This window comes from Schistocerca gregaria, chromosome 11 (assembly GCF_023897955.1).
Source record: "Schistocerca gregaria isolate iqSchGreg1 chromosome 11, iqSchGreg1.2, whole genome shotgun sequence".
NCBI classification, from domain to species: Eukaryota; Metazoa; Arthropoda; class Insecta; order Orthoptera; family Acrididae; genus Schistocerca; species Schistocerca gregaria.
The window spans coordinates 5742501-5759547 of record NC_064930.1 but is presented as its reverse complement, the minus strand read 5'-3'; the positions used below and the strand labels follow the sequence as shown (position 1 = coordinate 5759547).

Sequence of the window (17047 nt, the reverse complement as noted above, 5' to 3'; positions counted from 1 at the left end):
TAATTCCCAACCAGCAGAGGTGTCTAGGCAGATACAAGCGAACGATTAGCATCCACAATTGGCGAGCGTGATTTTATTCGTGCGCAGGAAGCACCCTCCTCCCACACCTACACTTAATTTAGAAACAGTACAAATGTTCCCATAAGATTCTCAAGCCTACGTCGGAAAGATCTGCCTTGCGCCGAGTTCACGTAAATCCCACTGCACGTTCCCATTCTTTGCGTGCAGTCGGCTGCTACTGGTGTTGCTGGTTGTGACTGCTGATAACAGATGCCGTAGCAATCAATTCATGGAGTGAGTTGTATGTTTTGCGATAGTCTGTCTCTGACAAGCAAGCACAGGTGATATAGGTGCGAACACAGGAAGCTTGCAGCCCCTCGTTGCCTGCAGACACAGAGCAGCCACACTAGGAGAGCGGCCTAAGCCGTAGGCGAAATGTGCTCATTCGCTTTGGCGCGACGTCGAACTATAAATAAGGCTGTCACTAGCGTGAGCGTTGCGTGAGCGTCGTGTAAAGTCGGCTGCAGGGGTGGGTGCCAAGTTTGGGCAGCGTTTCGTAGTATATCAGTGCAATGAAGACGTGTCCCAGTGTTTCGCAGTTGGACGACAAGAGTTTTACACAGTAGCAAAGAGCGAGGCACTGAGTTGGCATGAGCAATGGAGAGCACAATGGGGCTCGAGATGTGCTTGTTACCTCAGGTGCTGTGTGATTGTCGACAAGGAGTGAAATGGACCAATTTGTGACCGCCCTTTCAATTTAAGACGTTAAAAACAGACGGAATTTGCATTCGTAATACCAGAGCTTCGGAACTACTTGGAACTCTTGTGTATATGAACGTGTCCGCCCCTTTGTACTCTGGTACCTTCGCCGCTACAAACCAACCAACCATCGTGCCCGTGCACAACAGAGTCGCAAAGAATGGAGAATAGCCAGGCTTGGTCGTGTGTGTAGCCGTAGCTCAGTTGGCAGATCGTTCGCTTAGCGTGTGAATGGTCTCGGGTTCAATCCCCGGCTCCTCCATGTTTTGTGGTCAGTGCATGGTAAGTGTTGGTCGCGGCGAACATAAAGGCACGCAAGAAGTTGCAAAACCAGCGTCACAGACTGATATGATGTATACTGTCATCAGGAGAGCCAGATGTAAGTGTGGGGACCGGCTGTTATCGAGGTGTCATCGAGTGCAGATCTGTCTTAAGTATCACGGCATAACGTCATTGAAGTCTAGAGAGTGGACAACACGTTCGTCTTACTCAGAGCGGTGTCCGAACTCTATTTTCGACGTTATGCGTGCCACTTTCATTGTGGCCAACTACGATTCGATACAGAATGCACGAAACCTGAAAGACACCCTCACTGATACATAGAAAGTGTCGTTTGTCTGCGGAATAATGGGAGTGCAAGGGTCTGTGACGTTGATATGGCTGTATGTAGCACTATTAGTCAACGGGGGGGTGGGCGTAGCTCAGATGGTAGAGCGCTCGCTTAGCGTGCGAGAGGTACTGGGATCGATACCCAGCGCCTCCAGAATCTTTAACACACCTACAAGCGCACCTTGCCATGCAAGTGGAATAATTCCCAACCAGCAGAGGTGTCTAGGCAGATACAAGCGAACGATTAGCATCCACAATTGTCAAGCGTGCTTTTATTCGTGCGCAGGAAGCACCCTCCTCCCACACCTACACTTAATTTAGAAACAGTACAAATGTTCCCATAAGATTCTCAAGCCTACGTCGGAAAGATCTGCCTTGCGCCGAGTTCACGTAAATCCCACTGCACGTTCCCATTCTTTGCGTGCAGTCGGCTGCTACTGGTGTTGCTGGTTGTGACTGCTGATAACAGATGCCGTAGCAACCAATTCATGGAGTGAGTTGTATGTTTTGCGATAGTCTGTCTCTGACAAGCAAGCACAGGTGATATTGGTGCGAACACAGGAAGCTTGCAGCCCCTCGTTGCCTGCAGACACAGAGCAGCCACACTAGGAAAGCGGCCTAAGCCGTAGGCGAAATGTGCTCATTCGCTTTGGCGTGACGTCGAACTATAAATAAGGCTGTCACTAGCGTGAGCGTTGCTTGAGCGTCGTGTAAAGTCGGCTGCAGGGGTGATTGCCAAGTTTGGGCAGCGTTTCGTAGTATATCAGTGCAATGAAGACGTGTCCCAGTGTTTCGCAGTTGGACGACAAGAGTTTTACACAGTAGCAAAGAGCGAGGCACTGAGTTGGCATGAGCAATGGAGAGCACAATGGGGCTCGAGATGTGCTTGTTACCTCAGGTGCTGTGTGATTGTCGACAAGGAGTGAAATGGACCAATTTGCGACCGCCCTTTCAATTTAAGACGTTAAAAACAGACGGAATTTGCATTCGTAATACCAGAGCATCGGAACTACTTGGAACTCTTGTGTATATGAACGTGTCCGCGCCTTTGTACTCTGGTACCTTCGCCGCTACAAACCAACCAACCATCGTGCCCGTGCACAACAGAGTCGCAAAGAATGGAGAATAGCCAGGTTTGGTCGTGTGTGTAGCCGTAGCTCAGTTGGCAGATCGTTCGCGTAGCGTGTGAATGGTCTCGGGTTCAATCCCCGGCTCCTCCATGTTTTGTGGTCAATGCATGGTAAGTGTTGGTCGCGGCGAACATAAAGGCACGCAAGAAGTTGCAAAACCAGCGTCACAGACTGATATGATGTATACTGTCATCAGGAGAGCCAGATGTAAGTGTTGGGACCGGCTGTTATCGAGGTGTCATCGAGAGCAGATCTGTCTTAGGTATCACGGCTTAACGTCTTTGAAGTCTAGAGAGTGGACAACACGTTCGTCTTACTCAGAGCGGTGTCCGAACTCTATTTTCGACGTTATGCGTGCCACTTTCATTGTGGCCAACTACGATTCGATACAGAATGCACGAAACCTGAAAGACACCCTCACTGATACATAGAAAGTGTCGTTTGTCTGCGGAATAATGGGAGTGCAAGGGTCTGCGACGTTGATATGGCTGTATGTAGCACTATTAGTCAACGGGGGGGGTGGGCGTAGCTCAGATGGTAGAGCGCTCGCTTAGCGTGCGAGAGGTACTGGGATCGATACCCAGCGCCTCCAGAATCTTTAACACACCTACAAGCGCACCTTGCCATGCAAGTGGAATAATTCCCAACCAGCAGAGGTGTCTAGGCAGATACAAGCGAACGATTAGCATCCACAATTGTCAAGCGTGCTTTTATTCGTGCGCAGGAAGCACCCTCCTCCCACACCTACACTTAATTTAGAAACAGTACAAATGTTCCCATAAGATTCTCAAGCCTACGTCGGAAAGATCTGCCTTGCGCCGAGTTCACGTAAATCCCACTGCACGTTCCCATTCTTTGCGTGCAGTCGGCTGCTACTGGTGTTGCTGGTTGTGACTGCTGATAACAGATGCCGTAGCAACCAATTCATGGAGTGAGTTGTATGTTTTGCGATAGTCTGTCTCTGACAAGCAAGCACAGGTGATATTGGTGCGAACACAGGAAGCTTGCAGCCCCTCGTTGCCTGCAGACACAGAGCAGCCACACTAGGAGAGCGGCCTAAGCCGTAGGCGAAATGTGCTCATTCGCTTTGGCGCGACGTCGAACTATAAATAAGGCTGTCACTAGCGTGAGCGTTGCTTGAGCGTCGTGTAAAGTCGGCTGCAGGGGTGATTGCCAAGTTTGGGCAGCGTTTCGTAGTATATCAGTGCAATGAAGACGTGTCCCAGTGTTTCGCAGTTGGACGACAAGAGTTTTACACAGTAGCAAAGAGCGAGGCACTGAGTTGGCATGAGCAATGGAGAGCACAATGGGGCTCGAGATGTGCTTGTTACCTCAGGTGCTGTGTGATTGTCGACAAGGAGTGAAATGGACCAATTTGCGACCGCCCTTTCAATTTAAGACGTTAAAAACAGACGGAATTTGCATTCGTAATACCAGAGCATCGGAACTACTTGGAACTCTTGTGTATATGAACGTGTATGCGCCTTTGTACTCTGGTACCTTCGCCGCTACAAACCAACCAACCATCGTGCCCGTGCACAACAGAGTCGCAAAGAATGGAGAATAGCCAGGCTTGGTCGTGTGTGTAGCCGTAGCTCAGTTGGCAGATCGTTCGCGTAGCGTGTGAATGGTCTCGGGTTCAATCCCCGGCTCCTCCATGGTTTGTGGTCAATGCATGGTAAGTGTTGGTCGCGGCGAACATAAAGGCACGCAAGAAGTTGCAAAACCAGCGTCACAGACTGATATGATGTATACTGTCATCAGGAGAGCCAGATGTAAGTGTTGGGACCGGCTGTTATCGAGGTGTCATCGAGAGCAGATCTGTCTTAGGTATCACGGCATAACGTCTTTGAAGTCTAGAGAGTGGACAACACGTTCGTCTTACTCAGAGCGGTGTCCGAACTCTATTTTCGACGTTATGCGTGCCACTTTCATTGTGGCCAACTACGATTCGATACAGAATGCACGAAACCTGAAAGACACCCTCACTGATACATAGAAAGTGTCGTTTGTCTGCGGAATAATGGGAGTGCAAGGGTCTGTGACGTTGATATGGCTGTATGTAGCACTATTAGTCAACGGGGGGGTGGGCGTAGCTCAGATGGTAGAGCGCTCGCTTAGCGTGCGAGAGGTACTGGGATCGATACCCAGCGCCTCCAGAATCTTTAACACACCTACAAGCGCACCTTGCCATGCAAGTGGAATAATTCCCAACCAGCAGAGGTGTCTAGGCAGATACAAGCGAACGATTAGCATCCACAATTGCCAAGCGTGCTCTTATTCGTGCGCAGGAAGCACCCTCCTCCCACACCTACACTTAATTTAGAAACAGTATAAATGTTCCCATAAGATTCTCAAGCCTACGTCGGAAAGATCTGCCTTGCGCCGAGTTCACGTAAATCCCACTGCACGTTCCCATTCTTTGCGTGCAGTCGGCTGCTACTGGTGTTGCTGGTTGTGACTGCTGATAACAGATGCCGTAGCAACCAATTCATGGAGTGAGTTGTATGTTTTGCGATAGTCTGTCTCTGACAAGCAAGCACAGGTGATATAGGTGCGAACACAGGAAGCTTGCAGCACCTCGTTGCCTGCAGACACAGAGCAGCCACACTAGGAGAGCGGCCTAAGCCGTTGGCGAAATGTGCTCATTCGCTTTGGCGCGACGTCGAACTATAAATAAGGCTGTCACTAGCGTGAGCGTTGCTTGAGCGTCGTGTAAAGTCGGCTGCAGGGGTGATTGCCAAGTTTGGGCAGCGTTTCGTAGTATATCAGTGCAATGAAGACGTGTCCCAGTGTTTCGCAGTTGGACGACAAGAGTTTTACACAGTAGCAAAGAGCGAGGCACTGAGTTGGCATGAGCAATGGAGAGCACAATGGGGCTCGAGATGTGCTTGTTACCTCAGGTGCTGTGTGATTGTCGACAAGGAGTGAAATGGACCAATTTGCGACCGCCCTTTCAATTTAAGACGTTAAAAACAGACGGAATTTGCATTCGTAATACCAGAGCATCGGAACTACTTGGAACTCTTGTGTATATGAACGTGTCCGCGCCTTTGTACTCTGGTACCTTCGCCGCTACAAACCAACCAACCATCGTGCCCGTGCACAACAGAGTCGCAAAGAATGGAGAATAGCCAGGCTTGGTCGTGTGTGTAGCCGTAGCTCAGTTGGCAGATCGTTCGCTTAGCGTGTGAATGGTCTCGGGTTCAATCCCCGGCTCCTCCATGTTTTGTGGTCAGTGCATGGTAAGTGTTGGTCGCGGCGAACATAAAGGCACGCAAGAAGTTGCAAAACCAGCGTCACAGACTGATATGATGTATACTGTCATCAGGAGAGCCAGATGTAAGTGTGGGGACCGGCTGTTATCGAGGTGTCATCGAGTGCAGATCTGTCTTAGGTATCACGGCATAACGTCATTGAAGTCTAGAGTGTGGACAACACGTTCGTCTTACTCAGAGCGGTGTCCGAACTCTATTTTCGACGTTATGCGTGCCACTTTCATTGTGGCCAACTACGATTCGATACAGAATGCACCAAACCTGAAAGACACCCTCACTGATACATAGAAAGTGTCGTTTGTCTGCGGAATAATGGGAGTGCAAGGGTCTGTGACGTTGATATGGCTGTATGTAGCACTATTAGTCAACGGGGGGGTGGGCGTAGCTCAGATGGTAGAGCGCTCGCTTAGCGTGCGAGAGGTACTGGGATCGATACCCAGCGCCTCCAGAATCTTTAACACACCTACAAGCGCACCTTGCCATGCAAGTGGAATAATTCCCAACCAGCAGAGGTGTCTAGGCAGATACAAGCGAACGATTAGCATCCACAATTGTCAAGCGTGCTCTTATTCGTGCGCAGGAAGCACCCTCCTCCCACACCTACACTTAATTTAGAAACAGTACAAATGTTCCCATAAGATTCTCAAGCCTACGTCGGAAAGATCTGCCTTGCGCCGAGTTCACGTAAATCCCACTGCACGTTCCCATTCTTTGCGTGCAGTCGGCTGCTACTGGTGTTGCTGGTTGTGACTGCTGATAACAGATGCCGTAGCAACCAATTCATGGAGTGAGTTGTATGTTTTGCGATAGTCTGTCTCTGACAAGCAAGCACAGGTGATACAGGTGCGAACACAGGAAGCTTGCAGCCCCTCGTTGCCTGCAGACACAGAGCAGCCACACTAGGAGAGCGGCCTAAGCCGTAGGCGAAATGTGCTCATTCGCTCCGGCGCGACGTCGAACTATAAATAAGGCTGTCACTAGCGTGAGCGTCGTGTAAAGTCGGAAAAGTCGGCTGCAGGGGTGATTGCCAAGTTTGGGGCAGCGTTTCGTAGTATATCAGTGCAATGAAGACGTGTCCCAGTGTTTCGCAGTTGGACGACAAGAGTTTTACACAGTAGCAAAGAGCGAGGCACTGAGTTGGCATGAACAATGGAGAGCACAATGGGGCTCGAGATGTGCTTGTTACCTCAGGTGCTGTGTGATTGTCGACAAGGAGTGAAATGGACCAATTTGTGACCGCCCTTTCAATTTAAGACGTTAAAAACAGACGGAATTTGCATTCGTAATACCAGAGCATCGGAACTACTTGGAACTCTTGTGTATATGAACGTGTCCGCGCCTTTGTACTCTGGTACCTTCGCCGCTACAAACCAACCAACCATCGTGCCCGTGCACATCAGAGTCGCAAAGAATGGAGAAAAGCCAGGCTTGGTCGTGTGTGCAGCCGTAGCTCAGTTGGCAGATCGTTCGCTTAGCGTGTGAAAGGTCTCGGGTTCAATCCCCGGCTCCTCCATGTTTTGTGGTCAGTGCATGGTAAGTGTTGGTCGCGGCGAACATAAAGGCACGCAAGAAGTTGCAAAACCAGCGTCACAGACTGATATGATGTATACTGTCATCAGGAGAGCCAGATGTAAGTGTGGGGACCGGCTGTTATCGAGGTGTCATCGAGTGCAGATCTGTCTTAGGTATCACGGCATAACGTCATTGAAGTCTAGAGAGTGGACAACACGTTCGTCTTACTCAGAGCGGTGTCCGAACTCTATTTTCGACGTTATGCGTGCCACTTTCATTGTGGCCAACTACGATTCGATACAGAATGCACGAAACCTGAAAGACACCCTCACTGATACATAGAAAGTGTCGTTTGTCTGCGGAATAATGGGAGTGCAAGGGTCTGTGACGTTGATATGGCTGTATGAAGCACTATTAATCAACAGGGGGGGTGGGCGTAGCTCAGATGGTAGAGCGCTCGCTTAGCGTGCGAGAGGTACTGGGATCGATACCCAGCGCCTCCAGAATCTTTAACACACCTACAAGCGCACCTTGCCATGCAAGTGGAATAATTCCCAACCAGCAGAGGTGTCTAGGCAGATACAAGCGAACGATTAGCATTCACAATTGTCAAGCGTGCTTTTATTCGTGCGCAGGAAGCACCCTCCTCCCACACCTACACTTAATTTAGAAACAGTACAAATGTTCCCATAAGATTCTCAAGCGTACGTCGGAAAGATCTGCCTTGCGCCGAGTTCACGTAAATCCCACTGCACGTTCCCATTCTTTGCGTGCAGTCGGCTGCTACTGGTGTTGCTGGTTGTGACTGCTGATAACAGATGCCGTAGCAATCAATTCATGGAGTGAGTTGTATGTTTTGCGATAGTCTGTCTCTGACAAGCAAGCACAGGTGATATAGGTGCGAACACAGGAAGCTTGCAGCCCCTCGTTGCCTGCAGACACAGAGCAGCCACACTAGGAGAGCGGCCTAAGCCGTAGGCGAAATGTGCTCATTCGCTTTGGCGCGACGTCGAACTATAAATAAGGCTGTCACTAGCGTGAGCGTTGCTTGAGCGTCGTGTAAAGTCGGCTGCAGGGGTGATTGCCAAGTTTGGGCAGCGTTTCGTAGTATATCAGTGCAATGAAGACGTGTCCCAGTGTTTCGCAGTTGGACGACAAGAGTTTTACACAGTAGCAAAGAGCGAGGCACTGAGTTGGCATGAACAATGGAGAGCACAATGGGGCTCGAGATGTGCTTGTTACCTCAGGTGCTGTGTGACTGTCGACAAGGAGTGAAATGGACCAATTTGTGACCGCCCTTTCAATTTAAGACGTTAAAAACAGACGGAATTTGCATTCGTAATACCAGAGCATCGGAACTACTTGGAACTCTTGTGTATATGAACGTGTATGCGCCTTTGTACTCTGGTACCTTCGCCGCTACAAACCAACCAACCATCGTGCCCGTGCACAACAGAGTCGCAAAGAATGGAGAATAGCCAGGCTTGGTCGTGTGTGTAGCCGTAGCTCAGTTGGCAGATCGTTCGCGTAGCGTGTGAATGGTCTCGGGTTCAATCCCCGGCTCCTCCATGGTTTGTGGTCAATGCATGGTAAGTGTTGGTCGAGGCGAACATAAAGGCACGCAAGAAGTTGCAAAACCAGCGTCACAGGCTGATATGATGTATACTGTCATCAGGAGAGCCAGATGTAAGTGTTGGGACCGGCTGTTATCGAGGTGTCATCGAGAGCAGATCTGTCTTAGGTATCACGGCATAACGTCTTTGAAGTCTAGAGAGTGGACAACACGTTCGTCTTACTCAGAGCGGTGTCCGAACTCTATTTTCGACGTTATGCGTGCCACTTTCATTGTGGCCAACTACGATTCGATACAGAATGCACGAAACCTGAAAGACACCCTCACTGATACATAGAAAGTGTCGTTTGTCTGCGGAATAATGGGAGTGCAAGGGTCTGTGACGTTGATATGGCTGTATGTAGCACTATTAGTCAACGGGGGGGTGGGCGTAGCTCAGATGGTAGAGCGCTCGCTTAGCGTGCGAGAGGTACTGGGATCGATACCCAGCGCCTCCAGAATCTTTAACACACCTACAAGCGCACCTTGCCATGCAAGTGGAATAATTCCCAACCAGCAGAGGTGTCTAGGCAGATACAAGCGAACGATTAGCATCCACAATTGCCAAGCGTGCTCTTATTCGTGCGCAGGAAGCACCCTCCTCCCACACCTACACTTAATTTAGAAACAGTACAAATGTTCCCATAAGATTCTCAAGCCTACGTCGGAAAGATCTGCCTTGCGCCGAGTTCACGTAAATCCCACTGCACGTTCCCATTCTTTGCGTGCAGTCGGCTGCTACTGGTGTTGCTGGTTGTGACTGCTGATAACAGATGCCGTAGCAACCAATTCATGGAGTGAGTTGTATGTTTTGCGATAGTCTGTCTCTGACAAGCAAGCACAGGTGATATAGGTGCGAACACAGGAAGCTTGCAGCACCTCGTTGCCTGCAGACACAGAGCAGCCACACTAGGAGAGCGGCCTAAGCCGTTGGCGAAATGTGCTCATTCGCTTTGGCGCGACGTCGAACTATAAATAAGGCTGTCACTAGCGTGAGCGTTGCTTGAGCGTCGTGTAAAGTCGGCTGCAGGGGTGATTGCCAAGTTTGGGCAGCGTTTCGTAGTATATCAGTGCAATGAAGACGTGTCCCAGTGTTTCGCAGTTGGACGACAAGAGTTTTACACAGTAGCAAAGAGCGAGGCACTGAGTTGGCATGAGCAATGGAGAGCACAATGGGGCTCGAGATGTGCTTGTTACCTCAGGTGCTGTGTGATTGTCGACAAGGAGTGAAATGGACCAATTTGCGACCGCCCTTTCAATTTAAGACGTTAAAAACAGACGGAATTTGCATTCGTAATACCAGAGCATCGGAACTACTTGGAACTCTTGTGTATATGAACGTGTCCGCGCCTTTGTACTCTGGTACCTTCGCCGCTACAAACCAACCAACCATCGTGCCCGTGCACAACAGAGTCGCAAAGAATGGAGAATAGCCAGGCTTGGTCGTGTGTGTAGCCGTAGCTCAGTTGGCAGATCGTTCGCTTAGCGTGTGAATGGTCTCGGGTTCAATCCCCGGCTCCTCCATGTTTTGTGGTCAGTGCATGGTAAGTGTTGGTCGCGGCGAACATAAAGGCACGCAAGAAGTTGCAAAACCAGCGTCACAGACTGATATGATGTATACTGTCATCAGGAGAGCCAGATGTAAGTGTGGGGACCGGCTGTTATCGAGGTGTCATCGAGTGCAGATCTGTCTTAGGTATCACGGCATAACGTCATTGAAGTCTAGAGAGTGGACAACACGTTCGTCTTACTCAGAGCGGTGTCCGAACTCTATTTTCGACGTTATGCGTGCCACTTTCATTGTGGCCAACTACGATTCGATACAGAATGCACGAAACCTGAAAGACACCCTCACTGATACATAGAAAGTGTCGTTTGTCTGCGGAATAATGGGAGTGCAAGGGTCTGTGACGTTGATATGGCTGTATGTAGCACTATTAGTCAACGGGGGGGTGGGCGTAGCCCAGATGGTAGAGCGCTCGCTTAGCGTGCGAGAGGTACTGGGATCGATACCCAGCGCCTCCAGAATCTTTAACACACCTACAAGCGTACCTTGCCATGCAAGTGGAATAATTCCCAACCAGCAGAGGTGTCTAGGCAGATACAAGCGAACGATTAGCATCCACAATTGTCAAGCGTGCTCTTATTCGTGCGCAGGAAGCACCCTCCTCCCACACCTACACTTAATTTAGAAACAGTACAAATGTTCCCATAAGATTCTCAAGCCTACGTCGGAAAGATCTGCCTTGCGCCGAGTTCACGTAAATCCCACTGCACGTTCCCATTCTTTGCGTGCAGTCGGCTGCTACTGGTGTTGCTGGTTGTGACTGCTGATAACAGATGCCGTAGCAACCAATTCATGGAGTGAGTTGTATGTTTTGCGATAGTCTGTCTCTGACAAGCAAGCACAGGTGATATAGGTGCGAACACAGGAAGCTTGCAGCCCCTCGTTGCCTGCAGACACAGAGCAGCCACACTAGGAGAGCGGCCTAAGCCGTAGGCGAAATGTGCTCATTCGCTCCGGCGCGACGTCGAACTATAAATAAGGCTGTCACTAGCGTGAGCGTCGTGTAAAGTCGGAAAAGTCGGCTGCAGGGGTGATTGCCAAGTTTGGGGCAGCGTTTCGTAGTATATCAGTGCAATGAAGACGTGTCCCAGTGTTTCGCAGTTGGACGACAAGAGTTTTACACAGTAGCAAAGAGCGAGGCACTGAGTTGGCATGAACAATGGAGAGCACAATGGGGCTCGAGATGTGCTTGTTACCTCAGGTGCTGTGTGATTGTCGACAAGGAGTGAAATGGACCAATTTGTGACCGCCCTTTCAATTTAAGACGTTAAAAACAGACGGAATTTGCATTCGTAATACCAGAGCATCGGAACTACTTGGAACTCTTGTGTATATGAACGTGTCCGCGCCTTTGTACTCTGGTACCTTCGCCGCTACAAACCAACCAACCATCGTGCCCGGGCACATCAGAGTCGCAAAGAATGGAGAAAAGCCAGGCTTGGTCGTGTGTGCAGCCGTAGCTCAGTTGGCAGATCGTTCGCTTAGCGTGTGAAAGGTCTCCGGTTCAATCCCCGGCTCCTCCATGTTTTGTGGTCAGTGCATGGTAAGTGTTGGTCGCGGCGAACATAAAGGCACGCAAGAAGTTGCAAAACCAGCGTCACAGACTGATATGATGTATACTGTCATCAGGAGAGCCAGATGTAAGTGTGGGGACCGGCTGTTATCGAGGTGTCATCGAGTGCAGATCTGTCTTAGGTATCACGGCATAACGTCATTGAAGTCTAGAGAGTGGACAACACGTTCGTCTTACTCAGAGCGGTGTCCGAACTCTATTTTCGACGTTATGCGTGCCACTTTCATTGTGGCCAACTACGATTCGATACAGAATGCACGAAACCTGAAAGACACCCTCACTGATACATAGAAAGTGTCGTTTGTCTGCGGAATAATGGGAGTGCAAGGGTCTGTAAGGTTGATATGGCTGTATGTAGCACTATTAGTCAACGGGGGGGTGGGCGTAGGTCAGATGGTAGAGCGCTCGCTTAGCGTGCGAGAGGTACTGGGATCGATACCCAGCGCCTCCAGAATCTTTAACACACCTACAAGCGCACCTTGCCATGCAAGTGGAATAATTCCCAACCAGCAGAGGTGTCTAGGCAGATACAAGCGAACGATTAGCATCCACAATTGTCAAGCGTGCTTTTATTCGTGCGCAGGAAGCACCCTCCTCCCACACCTACACTTAATTTAGAAACAGTACAAATGTTCCCATAAGATTCTCAAGCCTACGTCGGAAAGATCTGCCTTGCGCCGAGTTCACGTAAATCCCACTGCACGTTCCCATTCTTTGCGTGCAGTCGGCTGCTACTGGTGTTGCTGGTTGTGACTGCTGATAACAGATGCCGTAGCAATCAATTCATGGAGTGAGTTGTATGTATTGCGATAGTCTGTCTCTGACAAGCAAGCACAGGTGATATAGGTGCGAACACAGGAAGCTTGCAGCCCCTCGTTGCCTGCAGACACAGAGCAGCCACACTAGGAGAGCGGCCTAAGCCGTAGGCGAAATGTGCTCATTCGCTTTGGCGCGACGTCGAACTATAAATAAGGCTGTCACTAGCGTGAGCGTTGCTTGAGCGTCGTGTAAAGTCGGCTGCAGGGGTGATTGCCAAGTTTGGGCAGCGTTTCGTAGTATATCAGTGCAATGAAGACGTGTCCCAGTGTTTCGCAGTTGGACGACAAGAGTTTTACACAGTAGCAAAGAGCGAGGCACTGAGTTGGCATGAGCAATGGAGAGCACAATGGGGCTCGAGATGTGCTTGTTACCTCAGGTGCTGTGTGAATGTCGACAAGGAGTGAAATGGACCAATTTGCGACCGTCCTTTCAATTTAAGACGTTAAAAACAGACGGAATTTGCATTCGTAATACCAGAGCATCGGAACTACTTGGAACTCTTGTGTATATGAACGTGTCCGTGCCTTTGTACTCTGGTACCTTCGCCGCTACAAACCAACCAACCATCGTGCCCGTGCACAACTGAGTCGCAAAGAATGGAGAATAGCCAGGCTTGGTCGTGTGTGCAGCCGTAGCTCAGTTGGCAGATCGTTCGCTTAGCGTGTGAATGGTCTCGGGTTCAATCCCCGGCTCCTCCATGTTTTGTGGTCAGTGCATGGTAAGTGTTGGTCGCGGCGAACATAAAGGCACGCAAGAAGTTGCAAAACCAGCGTCACAGACTGATATGATGTATACTGTCATCAGGAGAGCCAGATGTAAGTGTGGGGACCGGCTGTTATCGAGGTGTCATCGAGTGCAGATCTGTCTTAGGTATCACGGCATAACGTCATTGAAGTCTAGAGAGTGGACAACACGTTCGTCTTACTCAGAGCGGTGTCCGAACTCTATTTTCGACGTTATGCGTGCCACTTTCATTGTGGCCAACTACGATTCGATACAGAATGCACGAAACCTGAAAGACACCCTCACTGATACATAGAAAGTGTCGTTTGTCTGCGGAATAATGGGAGTGCAAGGGTCTGTAAGGTTGATATGGCTGTATGTAGCACTATTAGTCAACGGGGGGGTGGGCGTAGGTCAGATGGTAGAGCGCTCGCTTAGCGTGCGAGAGGTACTGGGATCGATACCCAGCGCCTCCAGAATCTTTAACACACCTACAAGCGCACCTTGCCATGCAAGTGGAATAATTCCCAACCAGCAGAGGTGTCTAGGCAGATACAAGCGAACGATTAGCATCCACAATTGTCAAGCGTGCTTTTATTCGTGCGCAGGAAGCACCCTCCTCCCACACCTACACTTAATTTAGAAACAGTACAAATGTTCCCATAAGATTCTCAAGCCTACGTCGGAAAGATCTGCCTTGCGCCGAGTTCACGTAAATCCCACTGCACGTTCCCATTCTTTGCGTGCAGTCGGCTGCTACTGGTGTTGCTGGTTGTGACTGCTGATAACAGATGCCGTAGCAATCAATTCATGGAGTGAGTTGTATGTATTGCGATAGTCTGTCTCTGACAAGCAAGCACAGGTGATATAGGTGCGAACACAGGAAGCTTGCAGCCCCTCGTTGCCTGCAGACACAGAGCAGCCACACTAGGAGAGCGGCCTAAGCCGTAGGCGAAATGTGCTCATTCGCTTTGGCGCGACGTCGAACTATAAATAAGGCTGTCACTAGCGTGAGCGTTGCTTGAGCGTCGTGTAAAGTCGGCTGCAGGGGTGATTGCCAAGTTTGGGCAGCGTTTCGTAGTATATCAGTGCAATGAAGACGTGTCCCAGTGTTTCGCAGTTGGACGACAAGAGTTTTACACAGTAGCAAAGAGCGAGGCACTGAGTTGGCATGAGCAATGGAGAGCACAATGGGGCTCGAGATGTGCTTGTTACCTCAGGTGCTGTGTGAATGTCGACAAGGAGTGAAATGGACCAATTTGTGACCGCCCTTTCAATTTAAGACGTTAAAAACAGACGGAATTTGCATTCGTAATACCAGAGCATCGGAACTACTTGGAACTCTTGTGTATATGAACGTGTCCGCGCCTTTGTACTCTGGTACCTTCGCCGCTACAAACCAACCAACCATCGTGCCCGTGCACATCAGAGTAGCAAAGAATGGAGAATAGGCAGGCTTGGTGGTGTGTGCAGCCGTAGCTCAGTTGGCAGATCGTTCGCTTAGCGTGTGAAAGGTCTCGGGTTCAATCCCCGGCTCCTCCATGTTTTGTGGTCAGTGCATGGTAAGTGTTGGTCGCGGCGAACATAAAGGCACGCAAGAAGTTGCAAAACCACCGTCACAGACTGATATGATGTATACTGTCATCATGAGAGCCAGATGTAAGTGTGGGGACCGGCTGTTATCGTTGTTTCATCGAGTGCAGATCTGTCTTAGGTATCACGGCATAACGTCATTGAAGTCTAGAGAGTGGATAACACGTTCGTCTTACTCAGAGCGGTGTCCGAACTCTATTTTCGACGTTATGCGTGCCACTTTCATTGTGGCCAACTACGATTCGATACAGAATGCACGAAACCTGAAAGACACCCTCACTGATACACAGAAAGTGTCGCTTGTCTGCGGAATAATGCGAGTGCAAGAGTCTGTGACGTTGATATGGCTGTATGTAGCACTATTAGTCAACGGGGGGGTGGGCGTAGCTCAGATGGTAGAGCGCTCGCTTAGCGTACGAGAGGTACTGGGATCGATACCTAGCGCCTCCAGAATCTTTAACACACCTACAAGCGCACCTTGCCATGCAAGTGGAATAATTCCCAACCAGCAGAGGTGTCTAGGCAGATACAAGCGAACGATTAGCATCCACAATTGTCAAGCGTGCTTTTATTCGTGCGCAGGAAGCACCCTCCTCGAACACCTACACTTAATTTAGAAACAGTACAATTGTTCCCATAAGATTCTCAAGCCTACGTCGGAAAGATCTGCCTTGCGCCGAGTTCACGTAAATCCCACTGCACATTCCCATTCTTTGCGTGCAGTCGGCTGCTACTGGTGTTGCTGGTTGTGACTGCTGATAACAGATGCCGTAGCAACCAATTCATGGAGTGAGTTGTATGTTTTGCGATAGTCTGTCTCTGACAAGCAAGCACAGGTGATATAGGTGCGAACACAGGAAGCTTGCAGCCCCTCGTTGCCTGCAGACACAGAGCAGCCACACTAGGAGAGCGGCCTAAGCCGTAGGCGAAATGTGCTCATTCGCTTTGGCGCGACGTCGAACTATAAATAAGGCTGTCACTAGCGTGAGCGTTGCTTGAGCGTCGTGTAAAGTCGGCTGCAGGGGTGATTGCCAAGTTTGGGCAGCGTTTCATAGTATATCAGTGCAATGAAGACCTGTCCCAGTGTTTCGCAGTTGGATGACAAGAGTTTTACACAGTAGCAAAGAGCGAGGCACTGAGTTGGCATGAACAATGGAGAGCACAATGGGGCTCGAGATGTGCTTGTTACCTCAGGTGCTGTGTGATTGTCGACAAGGAGTGAAATGGACCAATTTGTGACCGCCCTTTCAATTTAAGACGTTAAAAACAGACGGAATTTGCATTCGTAATACCAGAGCATCGGAACAACTTGGAACTCTTGTGTATATGAACGTGTCCGCGCCTTTGTACTGTGGTACCTTCGCCGCTACAAACCAACCAACCATCGTGCCCGTGCACAACAGAGTCGCAAAGAATGGAGAATAGCCAGGCTTGGTCGTGTGTGCAGCCGTAGCTCAGTTGGCAGATCGTTCGCTTAGCGCGTGAAAGGTCTCGGGTTCAATCCCCGGCTCCTTCTTGTTTTGTGGTCAGTGCATGGTAAGTGTTGGTCGCGGCGAACATAAAGGCACGCAAGAAGTTGCAAAACCAGCGTCACAGACTGATATGATGTATACTGTCATCAGGAGAGCCAGATGTAAGTGTGGGGACCGGCTGTTATCGAGGTGTCATCGAGTGCAGACCTGTCTTAGGTATCACGGCATAACGTCATTGAAGTCTAGAGAGTGGACAACACGTTCATCTTACTCAGAGCGGTGTCCGAACTCTTTTTTTGACGTTATGCGTGCCACTTTCATTGTGGCCAACTACGATTCGATACAGAATGCACGAAACCTGAAAGACACCCTCACTGATACATAGAAAGTGTCGTTTGTC

At 49.8% G+C, this 17047-nt stretch overlaps 6 non-coding genes across 6 annotated transcripts; all 6 read left to right on the top strand.

Moving 5' to 3' along the window:
- The first annotated feature begins 1448 nt into the window (after window positions 1-1448).
- On the top strand, window positions 1449-1522 carry Trnaa-agc (transfer RNA alanine (anticodon AGC)). Its single transcript has one exon. It is a non-coding gene; the product is annotated as a tRNA-Ala (tRNA).
- A 1494-nt stretch (window positions 1523-3016) lies between these two features.
- Window positions 3017-3090, top strand: Trnaa-agc (transfer RNA alanine (anticodon AGC)). Its single transcript has one exon. It is a non-coding gene; the product is annotated as a tRNA-Ala (tRNA).
- A 1493-nt stretch (window positions 3091-4583) lies between these two features.
- Trnaa-agc (transfer RNA alanine (anticodon AGC)) lies at window positions 4584-4657 on the top strand. The gene has a single exon. It is a non-coding gene; the product is annotated as a tRNA-Ala (tRNA).
- A 1493-nt stretch (window positions 4658-6150) lies between these two features.
- Window positions 6151-6224, top strand: Trnaa-agc (transfer RNA alanine (anticodon AGC)). The gene has a single exon. It is a non-coding gene; the product is annotated as a tRNA-Ala (tRNA).
- A 1493-nt stretch (window positions 6225-7717) lies between these two features.
- On the top strand, window positions 7718-7791 carry Trnaa-agc (transfer RNA alanine (anticodon AGC)). Its single transcript has one exon. It is a non-coding gene; the product is annotated as a tRNA-Ala (tRNA).
- A 1493-nt stretch (window positions 7792-9284) lies between these two features.
- On the top strand, window positions 9285-9358 carry Trnaa-agc (transfer RNA alanine (anticodon AGC)). Its single transcript has one exon. It is a non-coding gene; the product is annotated as a tRNA-Ala (tRNA).
- Window positions 9359-17047: the final 7689 nt, after the last annotated feature.